This window comes from Hyperolius riggenbachi, chromosome 11 (genome assembly GCF_040937935.1).
Source record: "Hyperolius riggenbachi isolate aHypRig1 chromosome 11, aHypRig1.pri, whole genome shotgun sequence".
Classification (NCBI taxonomy): Eukaryota; Metazoa; Chordata; class Amphibia; order Anura; family Hyperoliidae; genus Hyperolius; species Hyperolius riggenbachi.
Genome location: NC_090656.1, coordinates 203,076,737 through 203,089,057, shown reverse-complemented (window position 1 = coordinate 203,089,057; position 12,321 = coordinate 203,076,737). Strand labels below are relative to the sequence as shown.

Below are 12,321 nucleotides of genomic sequence, written 5' to 3'. Positions count from 1 at the left end.
TCCCTTTAAATTTGAGCACTATTAAAACCATCTCATCCAAATGGTTACTAGCTCTGCATACATGGTGCACACATTCTTTAGAAGTCTGTGGAGGACAGTAGAAGAGAAGAAAGGATTGAGGGGACTGGGATACAGTTGTGGAGATAGTGACACAGTAGAGGAGACATGGATGGCCAGGGAACAGTAGAGGGACAGACAGGACTGGAATACAGTAGGTGGATGGCGGGTACAGAAGAGAGATGGGGGATTGGGATACAGTACAGGGACAAAGGGGAATGGGATACAATAGATGGACAGATAGCAGTAATCGGGGTACAGTAGGGGAGAGAAATACAGTAAAGGGACAGGTCAGAGGTGGTAGGGGATCCGGGTATAGCAGAGGGATAGCAGTGATCAGGGTAGAGTAGGTGAACAGAGGGGAATAGGGTATGTCAGGAGATGAGGGGGTAGGGGACCAGGGTTTAGCAGAGGGATAGCAGTGATTGGGGCACAGTAGGTGGACAGAGTGGGGAGGGGGCGGTGGTTTAGCAGAGGGATAGCAGTTATCATGGTAGAGTAGGTGAACAAAGGGGAATGGGGAATGTCAGGAGGTCAGAGGGGGTAAGGGACTGGGGTATAGCAGAGATTGGAGTACAGTAGGTGAACGGGGGGGGGGGGAATGAGGTATGACAGGAGGTCAGAGGGAGTAGGGGACTGGGGTATAGCAGAGGGATAGCAGTGATTGGGTTACAGTAGGTGGACAGAGGGGAATGAGATATGACAGGAGGTCAGAGGGGGTGTTAGCAGTCTATACAGTGACACTGAGGCCTATAGCTACAGACAGTCAGACAGACAGACACACACACACAGACAGAGACACACACAAAATTTAGTGTTCTAGCCACAATTAATTGGCTCCACTCTGCAGAAGTATTCTCAGCCCATAAAAACATCCACATCTCGCAGGCGGGAAGGCCTCCCTGCGCTCAGCACTCTCACAGAAAAAAAAAGAGGAAGTTCAGTCAAAAGAAATGAAATTAGTCAAAAAAAGTTAGGGTTAATTAAGTATGAAAAATGCATTGACGTCAGCACCTGCCGCGATCTTTTTCATAGTCAAATAGAAATATTCAAAGCAAACGCCTGCCAGCCGCCAACAGGGGCCTTCGCCAAAGCTCGGCAGAAAAGACATTTAAAGGGGAAGTGCAGGAGTGTGGAGAGAAGAGCTGCGCAGGGAGGGGAGTTCCTCAGCACAGACTTGTAGTTCCACAGCAGTGGTGGGAGAAAGGAGAGTTCTATCAGAATAAAGCAGGCGCCTACTACACTGCAAGGCTTCCAGATACACACATCTTCCAATTACCGATAAAATCCTGAAGGGAACTTGAAACGAGAGGTATATCTAGGCTGCCATAATAATTTCCTTTAAACAATACTAATTGCCTGGCAGTTCTGCTGAACTATTTGGCTGCAGTAGTGTCTGAATCACACACACAAGCATACAACTAATCTTGTCAGATTTTTTGTCAGAAACGCCCAATCTGCTGCATGCTTGTTCCGGGTCCATGGCTAAAAATATTAGAGACAGAAGATCAGCAGGACACCCAGTTAACTGAAAGTGATATGGCAGCCTCCATATTCTTGCCACTTCTATGTAATAGGAGAGACTACTGAAAGTATGCACTCAGTTTTCTACTACATAGATTTGGTAAGATTGTACAATCAAGATTGTACCATTAGTGGGCACTTTTAGGGTACTCAGCCACCTCTATCCTAAATATTAGATGTGTTAAGTTGCCCTATCAACAGTACAATTTTTAATAATTATATTTTCAATCAGATCGATTATTTAGAACAGAGAACCTGATGGGACCAATAAATCTTAATCATATTAACGGTTCCTCTTGGCAGATTTTTTCATAGATAGAATCATAACTGGTGGCGATATGATCGCACGTTGGATTGTTTAGTGGTGTGGCTCATTTAAATACAATCTTTTCTTTCAATCGGAGTGATCTCATTGAGAATAAGATAGTCTGCTAAGAACAGTATTGTCAATAGGCAGCTTTCAGGCCCCGTTCACATCTAAAATCGTAAATCACTAGTGATTACCGCTAGTGTTTTGCGGGAGTGATTTTTTTCACGCTTAACGTGGGGGAAAAAAAATCACTGGACAAAGTAGCGTTTTGGGAGTGATCGCCATTAGCGGTTCTATACATGCTTATCGCGATTGCTCCAGAATCGCCGCCAAAACGCTACAGGTAACGCATCTGCGATTATCCCTAATCTCAAAACACCCACGATCTCGGCATGTAAGAACACTGCCATAGAATATAATAGGACTAGCGGTTTTAAAAACTGCTAGCGGTTTGCGGGAATCGCGCGATTCCCGCTTATGTAAACGAGCCCTTAAAGAACGCTTTTAGAAAGTCACAAACTGGCAGAGAAGGCAGTCAGGGGACAAATGCAATAAAAATGTCATGTAAGCAAAATCAGTACATTACAATAATGACTAGGACAGAAAGATGTACAAAGGGGGATCAGTACCAGAGGTGGTACAGCGGGACTTGCTCAAAGTGTCCCGGGACCCCAGTGCTGCAAGGCAAGAGTGCCAAGACGGTCTAAATATTAGGAGGTTCCAAGGCCAGAGAATTAGGGAAAACTCACCAATGTCAACAGACTTCCTGTACAGACCAAAACGTAACTCCTGTTTCTGAAACTAAACTGTACACAGATTTTATCTTATGCACATTTCTTGCAGATTCGATTCATCTGCTGGGAATCGATTGCCCAAAATGTCAGTTTGCTGGATTTTTTATATATTTCGTCTATATGGATCAGACTGGATGGAAAATGTAAAACAATCGGGGGCGGGGCAAGAGCATTGGCAAATCGATGGCTTATAGCTTTGCACTGCATCGAAAATTGCAACGCTGCAGTTCCATCGATTTTCTATAGACTCCCTGCTGGAATGTATTGGAAACTGATGTGCAGTGTGTGGTATGTATCACTTCCTTCTGAATCAAATCTTTTCAGAAAGGAATCGATCATTTTGGAACATTGGGTGGAGATCTTTAAGTGTATGGGCAGCTTTGGAGCACAGTAAGATTTTTATTGCCATGTGGTTTCCCACTGTAAGGATTTTCACTCACATACTGTTCTGGTTCCTGTTGAGACAGGAATTGGGGGGAAATGTCTAAAATGGTTCAGAAAACCCCCTAAAAATATTAATGAAAAAACCCCACTAAAAGGTGTAATTTACCAGCAAGAATTGCAGTGAACTCTGTGCTCACCACATTCATCCAATCAGGCGAAGGGCACTTTACTGAAAGAAAAAAAATAGTCTCTGCACATGACTGGCTGTTTGTTATAAACACAAATATCGCTACCGATCTCTGCACATCCACTCTAATAAATCACAAGTAAAAGATATTTGTCTTTTTTATTTTTAATAGACTTTATTAGCCAAATTTAGAAAGACGGTTGATCAAATTGCAAATGAAGTAATAAACAGAAAAAAAATGCAGAGAAATGCACCCGGTATGTATTTAGAGAGTTTAGCCCAGGCACGGGCAAACTTGGCCCTCCAGCTATTATGGATTTACAAGTCCCACAATGCATTGCAGGAGTCTTACAGCCACAGTCATGACTCATAAAAGCAAATGCATTGTGGGATTTGTAGTTCCTTAACAGCTGGAGGGCCAAGTTTGCCCATGCCTGGTTTAGCCTGTCTATTCCCCCCTCATCTGTGACTAATCACTTGTACAAGAAATGTTTTTCTTTATGCTGTTCCTTATCTTTTAGAGCAGAGGGGAAATTCTGAGTTAAGGTCTGCTTTAACCACTTTGAATCCCTTGCTACGCTTATCTACTCCCCACAAAACTTCATCTGAAGCTCAGGGGAGTAGATAGGCGTACTTGTGGTAAACAGTGTGCTGTATGCCCAATAAGCTATCTGATTATGTATATAGGGTATCATTTTAAACGTGACAAGTGAGAGAATAGATTTTGTGTTGTTTGACAACTGAGGGCTAAGTCATGTGATTTTTTTTTACCGGAAAACTGAATGAAAATCAATAAAACTGTTATTTTCATGTACTCTATACCCCTAAATAAATACTTGTAAAAAAAAAAGTGACAGCATTGAAAAGAGAATACATAGTTACCCTAGGGACTTAGCTTTTAAAATATGTATGCCATGAGAGTGTATTACTGTTAATCATGAAGATAAGGGCTTTTAATTACTGATAGAGTACAATGAGAAAACAAAAAACACAAACCAGAAACTAATATATTATCACCATACATTGTACTAGGAACATTATTTAAATGTTGAGATAACCAGGACAAATTAGCAAATATAATGTGTGGGTTTTACCTATGGTAACATTGTTTATTTGAAAACTATAGTGGATGGAAATGGAGAAATAGTGTATTTTTTCTTTTTTTTCTCATTTTCCCTTTAAAATGCACAGATAATAACATAATTACTAAAAGCAAATATCACCCTCACAAAGCATAATATGTGGCAAAAAAAAAACAAGATATAGATCATTTACATCTGATGAGTAGCAATAAAGTTATTGGTGAATGAATGGGAGGAGCGCTGAAATGTGAAAATTGCTCTGGTTTTTAAGCAAAAAACCCTGTGGTGCTGAAGTGGTTAAAGGGTCGCTTCAAAACAAAACAAAACAAAAAAACACATTCACCAGATTTCATCAAAAGAAAATCAGAAATTCTCATTTTGTTTCTTGTTTAGTTTAACTAAACCAGGAAAAACTGGGGAAAAAAATTAAAATACAAAGTCCTAAATTTAGCAGCTCAAATCCCTTTTCTCACCTCAGCTGAAAAAGCAGTTTGGACCACAAAACACAGTGTAGGTGGCAGATACCTAATTAAAGTGTTTTGTTACCGACACCACCTCTGGGTTCTCTGTGGTCTCTGAAGCTGCCTCTGATTCATTTTTCCACATCAGTGTCCCACATCAACAGATTTTACATTTCTCGCCACTGCTGTATTGCTTTTGTTTTACCAGCCCTGTGGGGATGCATAAATCTCGCAATTCTGACTCAAACTCCTGAGTTGATATCTCTGACTCCAACGCATCTAATTTTAATATAATAATTTATCTTCTAACATGATCGAAATAACTTAATATGCAAAGAATTCCATCAAAGCCAAATATGCAAAGAATTCCATCAAAGCCAAAGACATCTGTGCCTAGCTCTTCTACTGACCACATATGCTATATGCTATTATTGCCTGATGAAGCGGGATCAAACCTGCGAAACGCATTGCATGTCCCCAGGAGTATGTAAATAAACTTGAAGGTGACAAATACATTGGCAATTTTTGTGTCTGCTTGGAGGAGGCAAGTTCACCACTGCCTACTCATGTTTTAAACTTTTTAGATACGTTTATCCTTTTGGCGCCTCTGTATCCATGCTATGCTATATCAAGTCTACCCCTGGTGAAGGGGTGTTACGCCCTTTTTTTCCTAATCTACGGAGAGCGATTTCTTAATCCTAAATCGGGTCAGGTCTAATCTCCCCACCTGCCTATGCAGTGGTTGCCTTTGAGGCAACCCTGTTTTGTGAGTATAGCTTATTACTCTATCATACTTCATTTCAACTACCAGTACATACTACACTATATTTGGTTCTTGGTGTCCCTACTCTGTGTCCTGAGTTTATGATATCTCTGACTCCAATGCATCTATTTTTAATATAATAATTGATTTTCTAACATGATCCAAATAACTTAAAGAGACACTGAAGCAAAAAAAATATATGATATAGTGAATTGGATGTGTACTATGAATAATTACTAGAAGATTAGCAGCAAAGAAAATATTCTCATATTTTTATTTTCAGGTATATAGTGTTTTTTCTAACATTGCATCATTCTATAATATGTGCAGATTACACAACACACAGCATTCAAAATGATTCTTTCAGAGCAGTCTGTGAACTAATGACCTCTACTCTGGCAGAGAAAAAGTAAATAGTCCAGTAACAGTTGAAATAATAAAAGTCAGATAACAGCCCTCTCCACGACTTTGAAAGTCGTAGAGCTTAATGGCTTGTTTGCATAGAGATAACAACTGGAGTTTCTTAACTCTTCCTGTACCGGAAACAATTAGACTGATGTATCTGATCTTAATGTTTTATTTATGTACTACACATACAAATCATAATATTTTTTTTCCGCTTCAGTGTCTCTTTAATACGCAAAGAATTCCATCAAAGCCAAAGTTCAGCTATATTAAATCTGTATAGGTGAATATTGTGTTCACAATTTTATCTATTCACACTGTGCACATTGGAAGAAGATTAATGTTAAAGAGGAACTGTCACAAATTTTTTTTAAAACACATACAAATAAGAAGTATGTTTCTTCCAGAGAAAAATGAGCCATACATTACTTTTCTCCTGTGTTGCTATCACTTACAGTAGATAGTGGAAATCTGACAGAACAGACATTACCGAAAATGCATAGCACTGCATTTGCTAGGAGATTTTCTTGCCCACTCATTGCCTTAACCCCCAAAACACAAGAAAGATGCAGCCTATACTGCATTGGGTTTTGGTGAAAATCAACTCACAGAAGTAGGAAAACAGCTCTACCACTATCACATTACAAACAGTGCCCTTGCGATTGGTAAATTACGTTTGATCCAAAAATCAGATTGAAATGAGAAGGAACGTCAAGATGGCATCTGCTTTTGAGAACAAAGCAAAGATAAACTGGCTGGGAAGTTGGAAGCTGACCTCTATTGCCCATCCAAGCCTGTCACTGCCAACATGAATGAGGATACTGTTAAAATCTGTCTCTATAATCTATAACTAATCCTGTGTCATTGTGAAAGGCCAACACCTGTCAACAAATGAACCCGTATTCTGTAATGGACTATAATCCAGATTACAATTATGTATGAATGTCAGGTTGCCTAATAGCTCAGCTGGATGTCACAGTTGTGAAACAACTACGCAATGGGCTTTATTCTCACAGCAGAGACTTACTGTATTATCTGTATACCACAAACTATCTTTCATTACAACTAAAATGTACTACAAGTCAGAACATTTATGCTGATTCTGGTTCAAGATACCCAATAATGACTCTTCACCCATTTTAAAGTGGACCTGAACTCAGAACTTTTTCTCTGTTCTAAAAGATAAGAGACAGCATATTCTGTGCTTACCAATTCGCTGCTCTGCCGAGGCAGCCAGCTGACTGATCAAATTACACTTGCGCTTAGTCACAGATGAGGGGGAATTAGACAGGCTAAACTCTCTAAAAACATGAGTTTCTGCAGTTTCTCTTTTTTCCTTCTGCCCTGTACAAAGAGTGCAGGGCCACTTTAGATTAAAAAAAAAAATAAAAAAAACTGCAGATACAAGTCAAAAAAGGGTCCTAAACTGGGAAACATTTTACAAATATTACAATTTACAATTTTTATTTAGTCAGCAACAGTTGAAGGAAGATTTACTACCCTCCACAGACTAATGCTGTTATTTACACACCTTGCTAATTTTTCCACAGACTATTTCCGAACAAGAAAAGGATCGGACAAAAAAAAATAAAAAAAAAAAAAATGTACAGACTTAATTGCAAATAACCGATTCTAACTCAAAACCGATCTTTCCTGATTGGAAGCAGATCAGACATGCTGGAAAACATCAAAATACTATCGTTCTAAGTGTATGTGCTTTCGATCGATAAAATGATCTCAAATCTAAATCGGAATAAAAAAAATAAAAAACCGCATACGTGTGTATGCTAGCTTTCTTCTATAGTATATCAGATCTGAATATCGATCTCATCACTTCATGTGAAGTCAAAATTGCATGGTGTGTGCCTAGCTTTAGGTAGCAGGATTGTAGAAATCAACCCCTAAAATTCAAAACGAAGTATTATTATTCAGTTTTCATACAACATTGCCATTTTTCACAGCACTTTACCGAGTCCAAACTCAGCAAAATAAAAACGAAAGTTGCTTATAGTAGCAGCAAAATGTCTTCCAGAACACAAAAGGTGTCCGACTAAAACAATTTTTTTGTTTTTTTTTAATCTGTATAGAGCAAAGTGTTACGAGTGCTTTCTAGTGACATTTTGTACAAAAATATCACACCACATAAAATCGCCCATTCCAGTCAAACTGGTACCCCTTTTACATGTCGTACATCTAAAAACATCAGGACTTTTTTTCCTGCACACTCCACCTCATTTTATACACAGACAATACGAAAATCAAAAACAAAAAGGTCTGGAATCAAATCTGTAAAAAACACAATGTTCCACGTCGTTTCTCAGAGGTGGATTTATCAAATGATTGGGTGAATCGAGAGAATGGATTGTGGCGTGTGACGGCCCGGCTTAATTTCCCAAGTCCAGCTCAGAAAAAACGCAATGAAAATATACCAAACCGCTAAAGATAAAATAATAAAACACTATTATAGCAACACCGTAAAGGAAACAAAAGGGGAATGAAAAAAGAAAAAAGTTTGTCAGCAGATTAGAGAAGTTTTGTGCGTATTGAGAGAACAAGGCTGAAATATGAGGCCGGCTGACTCTCTCCCCCCCCCCCCCCCCCCCCCCCCTCCTCTTCCCCCGTCACAGGGTTCGCCCTAAGCAGATAAACACACAAAGCTTCTTGTCGTGATCGTACTGACGTCAAACGTCTCCCAGCAACAACATTTGTGCAAAAAAAAAAAAAAAAAGTTCCAGTGAGTTTCTGAGTGAGAGAATATTGGTGACACTGGAGCGGGGGCTGGGCCATTTACACACAAGTCCCTGACAAACACATGGCCCCGCGTCAGCCTTGTGCCCGAAATATCTGCCCCATGAGGGGGCAAACCGAATGGGGGGGGGGCGCAGAGGACAACTGTCGCCAGGCCAAAAAATAAGCCATATTAATCTTTACAGGCTGTCTGGCTAAATATTGGACGACTTTCCATTCCCAACAATTTTTTTGATGACCGTCGATCCTTTGAGTGACAAGCGATCGTTTCCATGATTTTGCAATGCACGAAAAGAGGCGTGTGATCATGCGAACGTCGTTTAGTGTTGCACAGCGATAATGACCATCACAATGGATTGTGTATTTAAAATCCCAGACACAACTCCGCTCAAAGTACCACAATCGATTGACTTCCCATTTGCACCCATTGTGTGAGGTCGTACATACCCACCGCAGTGTTCTCCCCAGAACTTTTTTCCAGCCGTGTGGAATGAAAGATTAGTCGGGTGGGGTACAAGGTGGGAATGCAGGGCCAATGCAACTCTGCTTACAGCATAGGAGGCGGCGAGCCGAGCCGATGACAGCCGGGTGCTCACCAAAATTAGCCGGGTGGTGCACCTGGCGAAGAGAGCCTGGGGAGAACATTGCCATCGGCCGGAAGATGAATCGTTGCGCGCTTCTCGCGAGGGAGGTGTGGCTGGATCAATCTTCTCCTCCATCTGGTGGCGAGTATTCAGCATAAACGGACGTATTGCAATACACGGTTAGTCGCAGCGATGACCATTTTTGGCTGCGGTGCGTTACCAGTACGCCAGAACGCTTTTAACGTTCTGTACATAAAGTAGACAGCGGTCATCGGAAAAGGCGAGCCACCCGATACTGGTGTAAAAAAAAATGTCCCAACAGCTTTAAAATACAGCGATTATATTCCATGTAGAGGGCTGGTGGATCGGCTTGCACGATAAACGATAGTAGTTATTCATACTGAGCGATAAACCATCAATCCATTCAAAGTATTCACGTGCGCTGAATTTTGGACTTATGGTTCTTTATTTTCACACTAATGGCCCGACTGGAGAGCTGCCGTTGTGCCATTGCAGAATTCAAATGTGCGCAGACACCATTTGCTCATCATTCACCGTGGGGGACTGCTCTTTTTTCCCCCCAACGACCGCAATCTAGCTTGTGTACAGAGCTTTACTCACTGTACCCCACCTCCTTCCATGTCCCCCATTTCCCCCTGCTTTGGCAATGTCTGTATGAACCTTGGTCATGCCAATAAAGCTATGTTTGATTTGATTTGTAAGATTTGCCACACAGACATCGGTCAGGAATTCCTAGCAAGGAACTGCAGCCACTTTAGCAGTGTTGACCTTATGGGTTTGCTGCTTGGTGGCTGGGCTGCGATTGGGCAAGGAATGACCTGTGATAATGGCTGTAAGTGGGCGATGACCCTGCCAGCAAGGTGAAGAAGATATGTGAGCAGGTCCTAAAGCCATGCACACAGGGTAGACTTCAACCAGCTGCAAAGATAGCTCATGATAGTTTTGGGTGACTGTTTACTGTGAGCACCAACATTTCCAAACGTTTAAGGGCCATCTCTTTGGCGATGACACTCGAAGACGGTCTCAGAATTTGGTTACACAGGATTTGGTTACACACCAACACATAATTATTGCAAAAATATTCTGCAGATACAAATCCCCAACTTGAAGGGGAACTGGACTCAAAACTTCCTCTCTGCTCTAAAAGATGAGCAACAGCATAATAAACTTTGAAGAAAAACATTTATTTGCTGAAGCAGATACAAATCCTGCAATAAATCTGCAGTGTGTCTACTTCCTGCTTTAATGGAATCAGACATAGGGGTTAACATCCTGTTTTTACAAATTAGCTGCTCTGCCGAGGCAGCCAGCTGACACAGCTGAGCTATCAAAATTAAAAATTGTGATTAGTGACAGATAAGGGGGAATTAGACAGGCTAAACTCTTTAAATACATACAGGGTGGATTTCTCTGTTTTCCTTCTGTCCTGTGCAAGAGTTCAGATCAATTATAAGGTCCATACACACACTACATAAACGTTGGCGCACACAAACAATCAATATCGCTCAAATGAAAAGTCGTTTAAATGGCATTATCCATACACACACACACAGATATTCCAAACGACTGTCGTTCGATTACCGCGTGCAGAAGTGGCACATGACATACGCATGCGCTGGAACAATGTTGTGAAAACGATCCTGTTCACACCTAGCCGACTGCACAATATCTGTCCAACAGTCGTCAGGATTGATCCGCCAGTTGCATTGGCCACAATACTCTATGTCGGCCCTTGTTGTCGCTGATTACTGTTTGGTTACATTTACAATACGGACTGCCGTCCGATATATCAATCTGTCAATCATCGGATGTTTTAAACAACAAACATCTAACGGTTTTACATAGTTTTAGGAAGATATTAATTAAAAGATTTTTAAGTAAAAATGCAAAAGATTGAGAACAAAAACAATAAAACCAATCATAGTATCTAAAGCTACAGCTTATTTTTTTCTGTCAATGATTTTTGCCTCTTCAGTATTGTTTTTCTCCAGTCTGTTTTTATATTCCGACATGGTTTACGTCAGCATTACAGCGTTTTACTGCAAGCTGCATAAATATTTAGCAACGATTCCAAATCACTCCAGGACTACTGATGGTCTCACAGACTCGTGTAGCGCTCAATCCTAATCATACATCAGCAGAAATTGGACTGACAACTCACCGAAAGCACTGCGGACAGCTTTGGAGGGTTTCCTGCAATACGAAGCTGTACCAACATGAAGCACCAAAGCGGTTTTCTGAAGCACTAATCTCAACCTGTCCGTTTTACTGCAGGAATGAACGTTCAAAGGGTCATTAGCTCTGCTCTGTTTCATAGTTTAAGTTTAAAATACAGAGTGTAGTTTGTAAACTGCAAATATTAGAGAATGATGCAAAAAACAAAAAAAAAAAAAAAAAAGCTGTGCGACAGTGGTGAGAATGTTAGAGTGTGAGCTCCTCCGCAGAAACTGATGGGGATGGATCAGTGATGTTTTTCCAGTGCAGTGGGATGTCAGAGCTACAGTATATAAATTTGTAAAAACACTAAGTGTGCGATTGCAGTGAGGACATTAGAGTGTAAGCACTTCTGGTGCAGAGGTTGGTGGGAGTGGTCAGCGATTTCTGTATAGTGCTATGGAATATGTCCGAGCTAAATAAGTGTATAATAGTGTGACTGTGGTGAGGACACACAAGTGTAAGCTCCTTTGGTGCAGAGACTAATGAGAATGGATCAGTGATTTCTGTACAGTGCTGAGGAATATGTGAGAAGTAAATAAATGTATAATAATAATAATAATAATAATAGACATTGTTAAGGACATTAGAGTGTAATCTCCTTTGGTGCAGAGACTGATGGATCAGTGATCTCTGTACAGCGCTGTGGAATATGTCAGAGCTATCTAAATGTATAATAATAGTGTGTGACTGTGGTGAGGACATTAGAATGTAAGTGGGAATTAATAGGTGGTCTCAGTACAGTGGTAAAGCCCCCGTTTTGACCCATAAGTCATCACGGCTGGGT

At 40.7% G+C, this 12,321-nt stretch overlaps 1 protein-coding gene across 5 annotated transcripts in view; it reads right to left on the bottom strand.

Annotated features, from left to right (window-relative positions):
- Window positions 1-12,321, bottom strand: part of PDE3B (phosphodiesterase 3B) — a 205,530-nt gene that overhangs the window by 128,446 nt on the left and 64,763 nt on the right. The window lies entirely within an intron of this gene.